The 12,821-nt window shown below is 46.5% G+C and overlaps 1 long non-coding RNA gene across 1 annotated transcript in view; it reads left to right on the forward strand.

Moving 5' to 3' along the window:
• LOC112547817 (uncharacterized) overlaps positions 1-12,821 on the forward strand; it is a 41,257-nt gene that overhangs the window by 640 nt on the left and 27,796 nt on the right. The window lies entirely within an intron of this gene.

The raw sequence follows: 12,821 nt of genomic DNA on the forward strand, positions 1-12,821 counted from the left end.
GGTGGGGCTTAGGTATGGAAGAGCAGCTGTGTCATGCTTAGGTGGCTATTTCTGCCCCTTATGTGGGGAACATGCTGGGCCCTAGGGGGCTGCACCCCAAAATGAACATTGATTTAGCTTTCTAGAGTACTGAACCAGTGCAGATCTCCATCCTAATCAAAATAAACAACACAGCCCTCCACACTGTAATGACATAAAAAACTAAGCACTGGGTACTTACAGCCCACTCTTAGCCTCATTTAATATGGACACTCTAGTTGACAATATTTTTTTCCTATTTTTTCCTTCTCTTTCCCTCCCCGTCCCTGCCTCTTTCTCTGCTATTGATTTGTACCCTGAACCCCTTACTTCATTCATCTGAAGAAGTGGGATGTGCCCAAAAAAGCTCATGATACACCTATATTTTTGTAGGTCTCTCAGGTGCTGCAGGACTTTTCATTGTTTTTTTAACTTTTGTTTCAGTTACAATCTAACATGGCTACCCCTCTGAGAGCCTCTTTTAAATGCAGTGTTTATTTTACTGTGCCGGTGCTACAGGCTCATCCAACTGTATCTGCATTAACAGAGCACTGCACTATCGTAAATCGTTGGCCCTGCTTTTAAACACTCTCTACACTTGGGAATCAGCCTTATAACTTCACACCAGGGTCACTACACACATACAGTACTGGCGACCCCACGGGTTTAAAAATCTTGTCTCGCTGAAGTCCATGCAAGTTTGCTATTGACATTTGTGGGGCCAGGATTTCACCCTCCATGCTTTGGGCCTGATCCTACAAATGCATTTCACACGTGAGTAATTTTTGTGGGGTTGTATTTTCACTTTCGAATGCTTAGGCAATACATTGTTTTATTTCTGCATGTTGATTAACAGACTGGAGCACCTTTCAGTCACAAATCCACAGGCAAGCTTAATAAAGGCCTCACAAAGGCCACTTTTAAGAAGTTTTACTACTTATTCTTTATGAACATATGGTATTGGTGTTTATCTACAAATCCACTCTTGGGTAAAAAAGGTTAAACAATTTCACATGCAACAGACATGCAGGTAAATGTCAAAGGCTGCAGCTCTATTCCATTCACAGTCTAATAGGTCATTAAAATGGAGCTAAGAAACAAAACAGTGAAAGACAAGGATTGCCACTATAGTGCCTCCTTAAACTTATTGTCAGGAATAGTCTAGTTATTATACAGCGCTGCATTGAGTGCGGTGGACTGGACTAGATGATCTCTTGAGGTTCCTTCAAGTGGACACTTCCAGCCCATATAATTAGCCTCATTAGCACCTGTCCTACAATTGATAGGTACCTTTTTTCTGCTATAAAATACTTGGGGTGCATCTACACTGCACTGTTATTTCGAGATAACTAGTGTTATTTTGAAATAACAATGTGAGTGCACAGCCATTCCGCTATTTTGAAATAATTTTGAATAACCGACAGCTTATTTCGAAATCTGTAAACCTCGTTCTACGAAGAATAATGCCTATTCTGAAATAGCTATTAGGGAAGCCTGCCTCAGACTAGTTTTGAGGCTTCTCTGCAGTGTAGAGGTGCTATTTTGAAATAAGCTGTTTCAGAATAACAATTCTGGAATAGCTTATTTTGAAATAAGTGTGCAGTGTAGACGGACACTTAGGTTTTTTAATTCGGCTACCCCCTGAAGCTTCTTGGATTTCTGTTATTCCTCTCCATTCCATCAACTGATGAAGTGGGTTTTGCCCACGAAAGCTCATGATACTATATATATTTTTGTTAGTCTCTAAGGTGCCACAAGACTACTTGTTTCTATTATGAAGCCACTGTACCTGGACCAACAGGCCTCTTAGTGAGTCTTTTCATCAACACTGGACCCATCACAGGATATGGCCAAGCTGATAACAGCATAAAGTATCCCTGACTGGAATGTATCTAATAACGTGTCTGTTTTTCTTCACATCTCTTTACTGGTAAGGCCAAAGGCTCTTCCAGACAGTAATTGAGAGGAGTGTGCTCATTAGAAGAGAACTTAAAGATTTTTGCATAACATTTAAAATGTGCCTACGTGGAGATGCTGTTTGTCTTATTTTGATAAGAAGTGGCTTGAGGTCAATTTTTGTGTGAAATGTGCCTTCGGGATAAGTTACCATCTCTAGTATAATTAGTATTTACAGTATAAAATATAAATCCTGCTAGGAATGATACATGCCAACAATAGCCCTGTCTAGTTTGGACAATTATTTTAAACCCTTCTCGAATATGGATTCCAATCTGACAAGCCCCCCAGTGCTGAACTGTAAGCATGTGAGCAACCCCACTCAACGGTTATACAGGCAGTCCCTGGGTTACATGGATCCGACTTACATCGGATCCCTACTTACAAATGGGGTGAGGCAACCCCGCACTAGCTGCTTCCCCCCAGCAGACCAGGGAGACGTGGAGCGGCTTTTCTCAGCAGACACCTTACCTTGAGAATAAAGGACTGAGGGAAGTGAGGTGTGGGAGAATAAAACTGAGCTCTGGAGAAATGTTTGGCTAGAGTTTCCCCTACAATATGTACCAGTTCCGACTTACATATAAATTCAACTTAAGAACAAACCTACAGAACAAACCTACAGTCCCTATCTTGTACGTAACCCAGTCGCCAGGGAATGGTGCAGTGAAGAGGTGGGGGAAGCCCTGCACAACCACCGACAACGGGCCTGCTGGGGAAATCGTGTAATTCTGGGGACGGTAGTGTAATTCAAAAAACATTCTCTAAAAAAAAAATCGTGCTATCGTGAAAATGTGTTAAGCGGGCACATGTTAAATGAGGAATTACTGAATGTGAATATGTATGTATTTATTTATGAATGATATTGCAGGAATGCCTAAAGGCCTAAATTGTAATTTAGGTCAGTGTTTCTCAACCTTTTTTTATAAAGTAACCCCTTTTTAAAAAAATTATAAGTACCCCCAGTACCTACCGTTGTCACGCAAACAATATTTTTTCTACCGTTGCAACACATTTGTTTAAACAACTTAATTGTAGCCGAGTGGGCTGTGAAATTCTTGGGTATAAAAAGTACAAAAATAAGAAAGCGCTGTAAAACTTAAAACAAAAATTCAGTTTTCTCCAGATTTCAGTTGTGTTGATGTACCCCCCCAGACTTCTCTCCAGTACCCCTAAAGGTACTTGTACCACTGGTTGAGAAACACTGGTTTAGGTGATCACTGTGCTAGGCACTATCCAAACATGGACCAAAAAATACAGCCCCTTCTCTGGAGAGTTTGCAATTTAATCCCTGCCAAATGCTAACCTAAAGTCACTCTACAATTTCAGATTGATAAGGGCTTCTTCATTTCTGGCACTAACCCGCTGTGTGTTACTGTGCCATGTTGTTAAACAGCTATCATGGTCTGTTCCAGAGGTGGCAGCATTTCAGTGAGGGGTGCTTAAATATCCCTTGCTTACATCCGAAGGAATTTTTGAGTCTGAGTTAATTAATGTTCTTTGAGATTCTGAGATGGAAGACCTGAGAGAACATCATTATTAATCCGCTATGTTTTAAATTTACAATGATCAGAAAACACGCCAGCAGTGCTGACGTTTCAGGGCAGCAAACGTTTCCTTGACGGGTGCAGATCATGTTTTCAGTCAAGCACTGTTTCCATTCTTACCCATTTGCATGATTGCCTGGGGTAGGGCTGTGTACTCAGCTGCTTTTCCATCTTAGCTGGGCAAGAGATTGACATAGTGACCTCCCTGTTTATTCTGTGGTGTCTCTAAACATGACATCCTGCCACTTTTACCCTCCCTGAGACATTTTTTGGTAAATTTCCTCCCCTGCTTGGTTAATTAATGTGAAGATTTCTGACTTTTCGCCTCACTCAGAAATGCAGCCCATTTCTTAAAGGCACAGAATCCCTGTAGTACTCATCTTATGGTTTCTTTTCCAGTTTTTTTGCTATTCATTCTGCGTTACCAATGTGCCTCAGTTTCCCCCCAGCAGGGTCACCTGTAGACTGAGAGGCAATACTGGCTGGAGAAGATGGGTATGAGGAACTGATATATAAAACTAGAGAGGAGGCCTGGCTTTTGGGCAAGGCAAGCCAGGCCGTTGTCTTGGGCCCCACGCCTTTAGGGTCCCGTGCTGCTCCCTGCAGTAGGGCAGGCAGCTTTCTTGCAGCAGCAGCTGGGGCTGCGGCCACTTCTTGAGCTGCAGCTGAGCCGGGTGAGTTTGTCCTCCCTCCTGGCCTCTGGCACCATGGACACCCCCTTCCCGGCCAGTGCGCTGCTCTTGCTTTGCCTGCTCGGGGCTGGTGGCGGGGGCTTGGCAAACCCCTCAGGGCAACGCCAGAGGGGTCGCCTGGTGCTCTGTCAGTGTGAGCAGGACAGGATGCTCCTCAGGGTTGATTGCTCTGACCAGGGGCTCACAGTGGTGCCCCCCAGTCTCGGCCTCTTCATTTCCTACCTGGAAGTGCTGCTTTCCCAGGGGGGCTACTGGGAAAAATGGCAGGGAGAGAGGAAGGGAAGCTAGCTCTAGCCCCCTGCCCACTGCAAAGGTGGTGAGCCAGGCACCCTGGGGCTGCCTGTGGGCTGGGGGCACTGCCTCGCGGGGGCCGATGGTGCACCTAGGGAGACTGCAGGCAATGGGCTCGGATCCAGCTGCTCTGTAAGGGGAGCACAGTGCAAGCCCACTGGGGCCGGTTCTGCATTGCACCGAGATGACCGCCACCTCCCGATGAACGCTCCCGATCGCGATCTTGCACAAGGGCTGGATAGTTTGAATCCATTTCCAAGTCCACCGCTTCGGCAAGTTCCTAATCGTCTGCTAATCAAGAAATTGGTGGTAAAGCGAGGGGGCTTCCATTGGAGGTTTTACGGTAGTGTATAATGATGTCAGAGTGAACAGTAAAAGCATGGCAGATGACATTGTAATCAACGCCAGTTGAAATTTTTCTTGAGTCTAGAGGAGTTGTGGCATATATTCAGCGAGCGACTTGTGCTGTCTGGGCTGGACTCTGTAACCCCTTAACTGGGTTTCACTTAAACTAGAGCATCCACCTACCGGGCCCTGCTGTTAGCATGCTGCCTTGAAACCTGCAAATTCTTTGGCCAGGCCTGCTAGAGAGACAGTGTTATCTAGTGGACAGGGCACTGGACTAGGAAAACCTAGTTCTATTTTCAGTTCAGCCAGAAAACTCATTGTGGAACACCAGGGAAGAGATTTCACCATCTGTGCCTCAGTTTCCCCATCTTCCCTGTAGTCTTGTGTCTTTAGATTTATGCTGTCTAAGATAGGGATTGAAACAAAATACAGGTCTATGTAGCACTTTAAAGACTAACAAGATGGTTAGTCTTTAAAGTGCTACATAGATCTGTATTTTGTTTCAGCTACACCAGACTAACACGGCTACATTTCTACCACTATTCTAAGATAGGGATTGTGTGTGTGCGCAACACATAGGACACATGCCTTGATCTGGGCTGAGCTTTCTAGGTGCTATCGTGATACCTGTAACGAACAATAATAAAGATGCCACTTAAGTATAATTTAGAGTAGGGGTAAAGATCATACTGTCTCAGAATCAAAACAAGACAGGACTGTTTCCATTTCCCGTTATCCTTGGTATGGCTGCCCACAAGGACTATGTAAATAGATGTGTAGAGAGAGACCTATCCAACAGATCCTACAACAAAATCCACCATTTCAGACTGGTCAGTGAACAACCATCTGATGCTAACAATTTTAGGATACTACTGACATAGTCTGGAATTGAATCAATGACCTGGAGGATCAACACTTCCTATAGTTTCTAAATAGCGGGGTAGCTGAGTCATTTCCCAAAGCTCTTGCATTCCCAAATGGCATGCATCTGATGAAGTGGGTCTTTGCCCACAAAAGTTTATGCTCCAAAACATCTGTTAGTCCGTAAGATGCCACAGGACTTCTCGTTGTTTAAGTAGACCACTAATTAGAACCCTGGAAGATCGACAGCGGCAGCTTCGATCTTCCTCTGTACAGTGTAGACGCACCCAAGAAGCGTTTCCCTGTATGAAGCCGTGTGGTGGCACAGAACTTTCCAAAGGTTGAAGCTCATCACACTCAGATTTTCTGCTTGAAGTGGGGACTTGCCGCTGGGCTCTGAAGCCTTCAGACATTGTTGCCCATTATTCCGCTGACCGTATTGCAAGTGCATATGCGGCGCTGGGTACCAAGCAACAGTGGGCTGATAAGTGGCAGTGTAAGGTGATACCTCACAGAAAGGACTTGCACGGCTTTGTTAAAACTAGCTTCTGAAATTCCTCCGAATCAGTCACCTGGAAAATGTCTTTTCAGTGCAGCTTCAGCACTCGCAGTATTCTGGAAGAGATTGTACATATTCAGCAATGGGGGCTTGTGAGGGGGTGCCTGCCCCGCACTGGCCCTTTAAAAGTAAAACCCAGCCTTGGGAGAGGGCTGAGAGCAAAGCCCCACAGCTGAGGCAAGTACCAGCCAAGTAAGACCCAGCTGAGGGGAGTATAAGTAAAGTCTGGAGGAGGGGAGGTGATGCAGGCGGACCCTTGCTCTGGTTGGGAAGTAGAAGGGACCTGTCTGCCAGGGAAGCTGGAGACTTCCTGATACAGAGTAGGGCTGCGAAGAGGCAGGCAGGGCTGAAGAAGCTTTGGCCTGACCCCATTCCCAGGCTGCAGGGCCTGAGACAAGGCCTGAGAACACTAGGGCTATGTCTACACTCGCGGCTTGTTACACCTATTACTTGAGAGGAAGAACAGCATTGCACAAGAGGGTTTTTCTTGCGCAAGAAGGGGCAGTGTAGCTGCTCCTTCTTGTGCAAGAGCCTCTTCTGAAAAAAATGGTGGCTCATTAGGTATGCAAATGAGGCTCGACGATATTCCACGCTTAGCCTCATTTGAATATTACTCGCGCAAGAAGCCGCGAGTGTAGACATAGCCTAGGGCTGTAGTTAGAGAAGGGCTGGGGAAAGGCAGGCAGAGCTGGGGAAGTTCAGGCCAGCCAAGCTCCCAGGCTGCAGGGCCTGAAGCAAGACCTGAGGGTACAAAGGCTGCCGAGAGGCAGACAGGGTAGGCAAAGGCAGCAGGTCCACACCCCCTTGCTAGTGACGAGAGGCCATTTCAGACTGCACTTTGCCCCTGAGGTAAGGAGCTAGAGGATAACTGGCAGTGGGTCACTGAGGCAAGGTGGGCATAGGGGATTGGGGGTTTTCAGAGGAGGAGGACCCCGGAGTGTGAGGCACTCCTGTGATAGGGCAGTACCCAGAGGAGAAGAAAATAGTTAACTGAGGTTGAGACATGGGCCAGAAGGGGGCGCTCCAGCACCAAAAAGCTAATTCCCATTGTGTCCAGCAGGAGGTGGCATTGGCGGTGAAGTACACCCGGTTACAGGGCTACATCAGGCCCTGAGTTTAGAACACATTAAAGAAGAAACCACCCTGTATACGGCTGTTTCACAAACTCAGCCGCACTCCGTGTTTCCTTAGCCTCCTCTGCCCTGACCCCCTGGGTAGGTTGTTTTGTTCCCTATCGCCACACTGGTTTCTGTGAAAGAGTCAAACCAGAAGAAGGACTTGGTTTGCACATGGGTCACAGGGTGACTCTCTGTATGGTTCACCAGCAGGGTTTTCACTGAGGAGCGTCTGCACTGCAGCGCTGAACACTACTATCTGAGCTAAAGGAGCTCCATTAGGTGGTAGTAGTAGTAAACTATTATCCCTTAGCAGCCATGAGAAGGGAGGGTGACAAACTTTACAAGTACAGGCAGTCCCCGAGTTACGCGGATCCAACTTATGTCGGATCCGCAGTTACGAACGGGGCTTTTCTCGCCCCGGAGGACTGGCGCGGCGGGACGCCCAGATGCGCTGCAGTCCCACCGCCCCCGTCCTCCGGGGCGAGAAAAGCTGCTCCACGTCTCCCTGGTCTGCTGGGGGGGGAGCCCCCCGCAGCAGACCAGGGAAACCGGGAGCAAAGCCACGGAGCACGCCTGCAGCGGGACAGCCCGGGCGCGCCTGGGCTGTCCCACTGTGGGTGTGCTCCAAGGTTTTGCTCCCCGTCTCCCTGCAGACCAGGGAGACGCAGAGCAAAGCCGCGGAGCACGCCCGCAGTGGGACAGCCGGGCGCGCCTGGGCTGTCCCTCTGCGGGTGTGCTCTGCGGCTTTGCTCCCCGTCTCCCTGGTCAGCAGACCAGGGAGACGGAGCAAAGCCGTGGAGGACGCGGGCGGTCCCGCCACCCACGTCTCCCTGGTCTGCTGGGGGGGGGGTGCAGCTAGTGCCCCCCCCCCCCAGCAGACCAGGAGGACGCGGGCGGTCCCGCCACCCACGTCTCCCTGGTCTGCTGGGGGGGGGGAGGTGCAGCTAGTGCCCCCCCCCCCAGCAGACCAGGCTTTTCTTGCCTACACCTGGGGTAGAGCAGCTGGGGCGCTGCCGGGTTGGTCCCGCAGCGCCGCTCCTCGGCGCTACTGTACCAACCCGGCAGCGCCCCAGCTGCTCTGCCCCAGGCATCCTGATTCAGCCGCTGCTGGTCAGTTTCAGCAGTGGCTGAATCAGGACACCTGGGGCAGAGCAGCTGGGGTGCTGCTGGGTTGTTCCAGTAGTGCCGCTCCTCGGCGCTACTGGAGCAACCCAGCAGCACCCCAGCTGCTCTGCCCCAGGCGTCCCCAAGTCAGCCGCTGCTGAAACTGACCAGGGTCTGACTACAGGAAGCCCGAGGCAGAGTTGCTCTGCCCCCGGCTTCCTGGAATCAGCCGCTGATCAGTTTCAGCAGCAGCTGACTTGGGGACGCCTGGGTTTCTTAAGTTGAATCTGTATGTAAGTCAGAACTGGCGTCCAGATTCAGCCGCTGTTGAAACTGATCAGTTTCAGCAGCGGCTGACGCCAGTTCCGACTTACATACAGATTCAACTTAAGAACAAACCTACAGTCCCTATCTTGTACGTAACCCGGGGACTGCCTGTATGTTACACTAGCAATCTCTCCTTCATGTCCTCCAGTGCCTTTTGGGCTGTTCTAACTCCCAGCCATGGCAGATAAACTTGGGGCAACATTTATCTTCTTGGCCTCTCCCTCATCTCAGGGACAAGTTCTCTAGCCACATCCTGAAGATCCTGTTTCCCATGAGGCAGCACAACCTCCCTGCTTGAACCTTGATTTACACTGAGAAAGGTGAATTCCATTTCTAACCCTTGCTCTACAGATAGGAAACTGAGGTCTGGGGCTAACTAGGTAACAGCCTTATAAGGTTTTCTCTCCTTGATCTATGCTGGTAGGAACAACACATGATCCAGGAGCAATGTTTACCTAGCTACAGTGTTACCGTGTAGCATAGGTGGTCCTATTCCCAGCTCTCCCAGGGGCCTTGTCTGTCTGCCAAGAACTTGTGTTTCATTCCCTCCCCTGGAGTTATGTCATGATGAATTAACCTGCCAGCACAGGAGCTACAAAACAGACAGTAGCAACTTTCTGGTGCTATTTGCTGAACCAGAGATAGAGGGGAAATGTCCGACTTCACTTGCCCCTTTAAACCATTAAATTGTCTAATTCTGCCCTCAACTCTTTGTCTGTTATTGTGCACTTAGAATCAAAGAGAATCAATGTGGGGATGGGTCCAGGAATCTGGTTTTGGTTTTGAAAATCCTCATCAATCATTTTTTAAATTTTGCAAACCCCAGGCTCTGAACAAACGGGGTCTGGATTCCAATTTATCATGATGGCCAAAGGAGGGGAGGAATGCGGCTGAAGGAGCCAGTTTTTCTTCTGTGTCAATAACAAATCATTCAGTTCGCACAATATCAGCCATCAGCTTTCAGTTTCACAGACCCAAAGCCTGACCTGATTTGGATCTAGAATTCGTTTTCTCTCCAGACCACAGCTCAGGGGACTGCGAACAAAACGTTTCAGTTTTGGCCCATCTCGTATTACAAACCCTGCTCTTTCTCTCATGTAAATTGGGCCTCACTTCCTGATGTCACTGTGAATTTACATCAGTAGAATTAGAAACAGAATTTGGCCGTAGGTGACTTGAATGAGAGCTGTATGTGTCCAGCCTCTCTGCAAAATGAGACCACTTGGATTATTATTATTACCAGTGCCTAGAAGTCCTGCTACCTGCTGCACAGACACACAGGAAAAGATAGTGCCTTCTGCAAAAAAATTGCAATCTAAATAGGCAAGACTGTGGCTAAGTAAGGACACAGAGGGATGAAGCGACTTCTCACACAGAAGGTCAATGGGGCTATGTCTACACTGTAGCTGAACTAACGTTATTTTTGCAAAATACTGTCAAGCTGGAGGACTTCTTACTCCAACTCCTGTAACACTCACTTTATGAGGAGTAAGGGGAGTCAGAGGAAGAGTGCTCCATTTCAAAATAAGTGCTGTGTAGGCATCACCAAAACTCGAAATAAGCCGTTTTGAAATAAGCTATGCAATTGCTGTAGTTTATTTCGAGTTAAACTGTGTAGACACCCCCTGCAGACTCAGGATTAGAATCCAGATGGCCTAAGTCCCTGCCTTCATATAGATGTGGTGCTTGACTTTAGGCCTGCAAGGTTGAGAGTTTTGGCCCATCTAACCTGCGGGTGTTATTACGAGGGGGAAACCAAGGCCTCGAGAACTGGTGTGTCTCACATGCAGGGTTAGTTTCAGCCAGGAATAGAACCCACTGGCTAAGCTTCTCTTTTCCATTCAAAAGCAAATATCTGTCCTAAGTAGCTGAGTTAAGAAATGGAATGTTGTCATCTGGATTTAGAGGATGATTATTTTACTGGGGGTAAGATAGCTCAGTGGTTTGAGCATTGGCCTGCTAAACCCAAGGTTGTGAGTTCAATCCTTACAGAGGCCCTTTGGGGCAAAATTTTGTCAGGGATAGTACTTGGTCTTGCTGTGAAGGCAGGGGACTGGATGCAAGGTCCATTCTAGGAGATAGGCAATATTTATTTAAGCATTTGGACAGCTGGGGAGATATGCTCTTCAAAGAGCCATCAGCATTTACGGGGGGTGGCATTTCTTCCATTGCATATTTCTTGGAAAAACTGGCCCAGTTCTGTGCCTGACAAGAATGGACGTTAACCTAAACCCCGTACAAACTCAGAACAGAGCCAATCCCAGTACAGTGCAGAGAAAGAAAGTAATGCTTTTTGTAGCCACTAGGTGGCAGGTGAAGCTTTAAAACTGCTGCATTAATTTTTTCCCTTGAGCTAGTTGCAGGGATGTGTTGAATGTCTCAGGATCCCAGATGTGATATTAAGAGAGAGAGATGAGATTGTTAAAGAGGTGTAGAGTGTTGGGAAGATTTTTTTGTCAAGGTAGTTGCTTTTTACTGTTCAGGTTTGTATCTTTGAAAATCAGTAAAGACATATTAATTATTGTTATGACTAATCCTACAATTAGCATGTCTTTTCTTAACCTGAAAATGTATGTTTCATAGGAGAGAAATTTAGTAAAAACTTGTTTTCATTTTGCTGAGCCATCCAAGAATCTGAAAGAAAGGGCTAACTGCTAACAGAACACAGGTAATTATTAATAGTAATCTCTCATTGGCCCTCATTTGCTCTGTTATTTAAAATGAGACTGTAATCTGTACAGGAATACATTGAGACTTTTAATCAATTAATAATTTGACAATTATTTTCTTTCAGTTACAATTTTATTCCCCCACCCCTTCCTCCCTCCCCATACACTTTGGCTCTTATTAAAACAATTTAATTTAATTTTGGTTCCAATGTGTTTATACAAGGTAGCTCACTTGTTGTCAACCCTTTACAGAAAATAATACAATATATGAACCAAAAATCTGAAAGCAAAATGCAAACCCACCCCCAGAGTTCTTGATTAATCGATACCAAACTTTCTGAATTGATCTTATCATGTGCTGACTCATTTATTCCTTAGTCTTTCAATCCATACTGTCTCTCTGTCTGTACAAAGTACAATTTCATTTCATTATTGCTATTGTTTCCTTTTCAGTTGTTTTAGGATTTGTGTCTTTTACTGTATTCTAGCTTTGGGGGAAAGATGTGTGTGTTTTAACTGCTGGAGTAAGGGCTCAATCCAAAATACATGCAGATCAAAAGGAGTCTTTTTAACAACTTCAAAGGGCTTTTGAATCAAGTTTGGCATTCATTGATTAGACCATGCAGCCTTTGCTTTTGTTTAAATTATATGGCTACGTCTAGACTGGCATGATTTTCCGCAAATGCTTTTAATGGAAAAGTTTTCCGTTAAAAGCATTTGCGGAAAAGAGTGTCTAGATTGGCACGGACGCTTTTCCGCAAAAGTACTTTTTGCAGAAAAGCGTCTGTGCCAATCTAGACGCGCTTTTACGCAAAAAAGCCCCGCTCGCCACTTTAGCCATCGGGGCTTTTTTGTGCAAACAGTACTGTGCTGTCTACACTGGCCCTCTTGCGCAAATGATTTGTGCAAGAGGGCTTTTGCCCGAACGCGAGCAGAATAGTATTTCCGCAAGAAGCACTGATTTCTTACAGTAGGAAGTCAGTGCTCTTGCAGAAATTCAAGTGGCCAGTGTAGACAGCTGGCAAGTTTTTCGAAAAACTTGCCAGTCTAGACACAGCCAAAGTGTTTAGTTATGTAGCATTAGGCATCAAGGAGTTTTCAGCCTCTTTATACACAGACACTTGTTATTAATTATTATTCTTTATCATGACTAATTTTGAACCTTGCTGAGAACTTGGCTGATAGAGTGAATATGGAGACTTATTCTCTTCTCCTTTACACAACGCTTACGTAGCTTTAAGGATGTGCTTATTCGAGTGTTTTGCTGCACAGGGATGGATTTAATCATGAGCCTACAGATTAGCACATACTTCCATGCGAGTTGGAGCCTAAAC

Source organism: Pelodiscus sinensis, chromosome 28, assembly GCF_052426305.1.
Source record: "Pelodiscus sinensis isolate ZL-2025 chromosome 28, ASM5242630v1, whole genome shotgun sequence".
In the NCBI taxonomy this organism is placed as follows: Eukaryota; Metazoa; Chordata; order Testudines; family Trionychidae; genus Pelodiscus; species Pelodiscus sinensis.